Consider the following 5,565-nt stretch of genomic DNA (forward strand, 5'->3'; position numbering starts at 1 on the left):
CTAAAATCCTTTGTAGTAATTCTATTTATCACACCACCCTTCCTCTGAAAACCATTGATCTTTTTGCTATTGTCATAGTATTACCATTTCCAAAATGGCATATATTCCAAATCATTCACTATGTAGCCTTTTTAGATTGACTTCTTTCACTTAATAATATGCATTTAAAGTTCTTCCATATCTTTTCATGGCTTAAAAGCTCATTTCTTTTTAGCACTGAATCATATTCCATTGTCTGGATGCACCACGGTTTATTTATCTATTCTCCTACTGACGGACATCTTGTTTGCTTCCAAGTCTTGGCAATGATGAATAAAGCTGCTACAAACATCCATTGGCAGTTTTTGTAGACATAATTTTTCAACTCTTTTTGGTAAATACACAGGAACACAATTGCTGACTCAAATGGAAAGAAACCACCAAACTGTCTTCCAAAGTGTCTGTGCCATTGTGCACTCCCATTGGCAATGATTAAAAGTCCCTGTCACTCTACATCTTTGTCCACATTTGGTTTGTCAAGCGGTCTGGATTTTGTTCTTTCTAATAAATATATAATATTAACACGTTGTTGTTTTAGCTTGCATTGCCCTGATGACCTAATGTGAAGCATCTTTTCCTATGCTTGTTTGCTACCTGTATATCTTCCCTGGTGAGGTGTGTGTTAGGATCTTTGGTCCATTTTTAAATTTTTGTTTTGTTTTGTTTTGTTTTCTTATTGTCCAGCTTTAAGTGTTCTTTTATATATTTTAAATAACGGTTTTTTGTTTCATTGTTTTGTTTTTTATCAGATGTGTCTTTTGCAAATATTTTTCCCCAGTTTGTGGCTTGTCTTCTAATATTCTTGACATTGTCTCTTGCAGAGCAGAAATTTTTAGCTTAAATGAGGTCTGGCTTATTAATATTATTTTATTTTCATGGATCTACCTCTGGTGGTGTATCTACATAGTCATCACCATACCCAAGATTACCTATGTGTTCTCCTATGTTTCCTCTAGGAGTTTAATAGTTTGGCATTTTACATTTATATTATGATCCATTTTGCATTACCTCTTGTAACATGTATAAAGTCTGTGTTTACATTTATTTTTTTTGCTTGCGGATGTTGAGTTTTTCAGCACTATTTGCCGAAGGAACTATATTTGCTCATTGTATTGTCTGCTCATTTGTCAGAGATTAATTGACTATATTTATGTGAGTGTATTTTGGAGCTCTCTATTCTGTCCCTGTTAAGTTTTAATATTAAAATTTTGTTTAATATAAAATATTTAAAAAGTTTGAAGTTTATTTTCTCTGTTATCACAAAAAAGTGTAAGTCATGGTATTTCTTCCTTAAATGCTTAGGGGAAAAAAAGGCTGTTGGAGTTATTTTTCTTGGAAGATGTTCATTTTATATTTATTTTTTGAATACATATACTATACAAAGTTTCTTTTTGTCAGTTTTTGTGAGTTACATTTTTTGAAGAAATTATTCATTTCATATACATTTACTAAATTATTGGCATAAAATTTTGAACATATTTTATGATCAGTTTCCAAAATACCAGATCTATAGAGGTTATCTATGTATCATTCTGATATGTACATATATATAATTTTTTGCTCAGGTTAGGTTGCTGGTTTTTCTTTGTTTATTATTATTCTTGCTTGGCAATTATGATATTTATTAGTGTTTTTAAAGAATTAACATTTGAATTATATCTTTTTATTTGCTGCTGTCTCTTCTGCTTACTTTTACTTATTACATTAATTTATCTTATCTTTATTATTTTCCTACCTCTTATTTTAGTTTGGGCTAAATTTGCTATTTTTAATAAAAAAATGATAAATAAATTCTACCTAATAAAAAATGTTCACTTAAAGTTTACCAAAATAAACCATATAGAATAATGTATCTAAAGCTACAGAATACCTATACTTTTAATGTCATGCATTACCTTACAAAAATTGACAATAAGCTCACCCATTAAGCAAATCTCAAAAAATTACAAAACATTGACTATGCAGAATATCATCTTTTGATATATATTTTGAAGTGAGTAGTAATAACTAATGTTTTCTTCATTTATATGAGCAAATTATTTTGATATAAAAATGCATTTAATTGTCCCAGACTAATATGAGTCACATAAAAGTTCGGATGACACTTTCATTATTGACATTTTAGCATTTCATAAAGTGAATTCATAATAATATCAGTGAACAAATCTGTGTCACAGGACTAGAAGGCTGGGAAGCTAGATTTTAATCCTGAACCATCTTGAGTCCATAGCTTACTCATGCAGCTTGAATGTGTTAACATTCAAGAGATTAAAAAACATCCCTGTGGCTAATCTACACTTGGCTTTCAGGTTCCACTGCAGCTGCATCCTTACAAGTGGGATCACTGCACCTATTGTCAGGTAGAATGGGTAAGGGAACATACAAATCAAATATTTGAGGGATCAGGATTCCCTTGTATTTCATATTATTTTTTCAGTCTCTGGCCTTCACCGTTTTTCTCCCATGAATGTTACCTTGGTGCAGAAAAATCAATTTTCTAAATCTTCTAGGTTCTGGATCATTTACTCAGTAGTCAAATGGAATGTCTAGGGGCAGGGAGACTCTCTTGTCAGTGCCATATTGTTTTCTTTTCCCTTTTATTCAGATAAATCCTCTTTGTACCACACTTGTCACATGTGCAAAGTTCTTTATAATCAAGACCCAAAAGTAGCCAACATTCTTTAATATTTGAAGATTTCTTATTCAGTTCCCAAATGGAAAATCCTTTGATTCCAATATTAAACAACATTACAATGAAAAAAAAAAGTGTTTTGCACACGCTCAGCAAGTGTTGCCATCCTCCAACCCAGCATGCATTAAGGTCCTCTCGAAGCTTCTCACTCTCTCTAATTAAAATTAACAAACGTACCTAGTATCTGTAGCTCCCCTTTTCAAAAAATCACTGTCTCATAAAATCAAAGCTTTTCAAAATCAAATCAAAGAATCTGGTAACTCAAGGAATAAATAAAGACATTTAATATAAGGTTACTGAATAGACACAAATTTAGCAAATAAAAATACAAGGTGCCTAGTTAAATTGGAAATTCAGTAAAACAACAAAAAAGTAGTATATGTCCCATGCAATATTTGGGATATACTTACTAAAAATAGTATTTGTTGTTTACCTGAAATACAAAGTTAACTATGCATCCGTATTTTATCTGGTAACCACATTTAGGTAAGCAACACACAGACACACACACAGACATACACACACACATGCACACACGCACACCTCACCATCAACAACAGTACCAGAAAAACAAATCTCATTTTCTTATTGCTTGTTATTGCTGCTGCTAGATACTGTTGCTGCCACCATTGGTCACTGCTGCTGTGGCTTTTGGAAATAATGACTTATAGCTGAATTCTAAATTGTCTTTTTTTTTTTTTTGAGTTATTTTCTCAACACTTAAACTCTTAGTTAGAAGCTCCATCTGTTTTGTGACCTTAATGCCAGGACAAGGAGAGGAATTATATATTTATCTTCAATTCTTTATTGGAAAAGTAGGCCCAGTCTCACACCAAGTCTTTCAATATAGACAGAAGGGGGAGGGTTTTTCCTCCAAAATAGTACATTTGTATCCCGTTGAATAGCCTCGAATGCTTTTTTCTTTATTGTATATTACTGAATGGAGATTGCCTATCTCTATATTAGTTGCAAAAAATGAACCAAAAATTTTAAAACATTAACCACAATTTATTTGACAAGTGAAGTTAGGAACCTCTGGGCCATCCCTTGGTCCTGGTCAAGAAATAATTCTAGGCAGTCTAATTAAATTAGGAAGTTAAAGTTAAATAGTTGGGATAGAGAGGGATAATCAGAAGGCTGGCACAGGACCCCTAGGAGACTGGCAGTCTTGGCAGTGTACCCACTGTCAAAGAACATGTTCAGGGAGGCCAGCTAAAGTATATGCAGTCTGGGGACCATTCAGGAAACTTGAGCCACGAGGCAAGGCCTCAGAGAAGGTTGAGGGCTCAGGATATTCAGAAATGTTGTGGTTCACGTAGGGGAAGCTGATGCCTGTGAATCTTCACGCTTTTCTGTAGGCGGCTCATGACGTCCTTTCACTTTAGCCACCCTCATGACCCCACTTCCACTGGACATCAGTGTGATTTTATTGACCAGGGTCAAGGGACCACCTAACTCTACTGTCACCTGGGGCAGCTACTTCACAGCATGTCCCACTGAGCAGCCTCCTAGAACTTCCTGAATCCCTATGCCTTCTTGGCCATCTGCTCAGCCTCAGCCCAGGCTCTGGCCCCTGTGGCAAAGGCCCTGGCCTCCTTATGCATCTGCATGGACTGGGCTTCTGCTTCTTCCTGAACAACCAGCAGGGGCTTCTCAGCCCAGCCTAGGCATGCCAGCCTGTAGGCTTCCCAGGGCTTCCAAACTTCAACCTCCAGCTCCTCCTCTCAGTGAGTACCTCTTGCTCCTGTGCTGCCACCTGCTGGCCAGGCTTCCGCCACCTGTATCTGTATCCGCTGCTTCTCCATCTCCTGCTTAATCTCGGCCACCTGAAACTGATAGAACAGGTCAGCCTGTGCTGCCTGAGTGCGTTGACCTTGATGTCACACATGGCCACCTTCGGCTTTTAGTCCCTCTGTGCCTTGGCCGTCTTGATTTTACTCAGGTACTGACAGACAACTTTTCTGTGCTTGTCTTTGACCTCCTGATGCCAGCGTATCCCTTGGCCTCTGCCTTCCCAGTCAGAGCATCATTTGGGCCTTGTGCTGTCTCAGCCTTTCCCAAGAATGCAAACAGTCCTTCAGGGTATAGCTAACCATGCTCGTTTTTTTTTTTTAAGTTTTACAGAATTTTTTTAAAAAAACTTTTTTTTTCTGTAATAATAATAATAACAATAAAAGTCTTGTTCTTATTAAAAGGTCTTAGTTCTGGCAATATCTTTTTTAATACTAGTAAGTCAGTTTTTCTGTTACTCATAAGCAGAAACAATTTAATTTAACTAATCACAAAATTTTCCATTTATGTCTTTCTTTTTATTTCCATCAAGGAGGTTCTCTTATGATAGTTCAGCATATTACTAATTAATCTAGTGAACTGAATACTCTTTATACCTCGGTTGAGGTGTTAAATTATGTTATTATATTTTAGACATTTCGTATGTTAGAAAAATTGCCACGTTTTTGGTCTTTGTTTGAGTTTAGTGTATGATAAAAACCTTCCACAATAACACAATCTGCTTCTCATTCTTCTTCTGTACCTTTATATAAAGTAACTACATATCCCACAATGAAATAACTCATGCCCCTCCTCTCTCTACACTCATCTTGTCTAGAGAAAGCTGTATTTTCTGACAATGTAAAACAAAGCAGATTCGATGAGGTCAGGGCAGATTATTAATTGAGGATAATTACAATAGGCTTTTGTATATAATTAGCACAACTTCATAAAAATCTGGGAGTAAATTACTCCAATCTAAAAAGTAGAAGTCAAAAATTACATGAAGTTAGTCAATGAGAGGAAGATTATTTTTTTAAGTTTATTGATTTCATATATAGAGG

The 5,565-nt window shown here is 35.2% G+C and overlaps 1 pseudogene; it reads right to left on the bottom strand.

The window, feature by feature from the left end:
• Positions 1–3,917: 3,917 nt before the first annotated feature.
• On the bottom strand, positions 3,918–4,827 carry LOC120622137 (flotillin-1-like; annotated as a pseudogene).
• Between the last annotated feature and the right edge of the window lie 738 nt (positions 4,828–5,565).

This window comes from Pteropus medius, unplaced genomic scaffold (assembly GCF_902729225.1).
Source record: "Pteropus medius unplaced genomic scaffold, Ma_sr-lr_union100, whole genome shotgun sequence".
In the NCBI taxonomy this organism is placed as follows: domain Eukaryota; kingdom Metazoa; phylum Chordata; class Mammalia; order Chiroptera; family Pteropodidae; genus Pteropus; species Pteropus medius.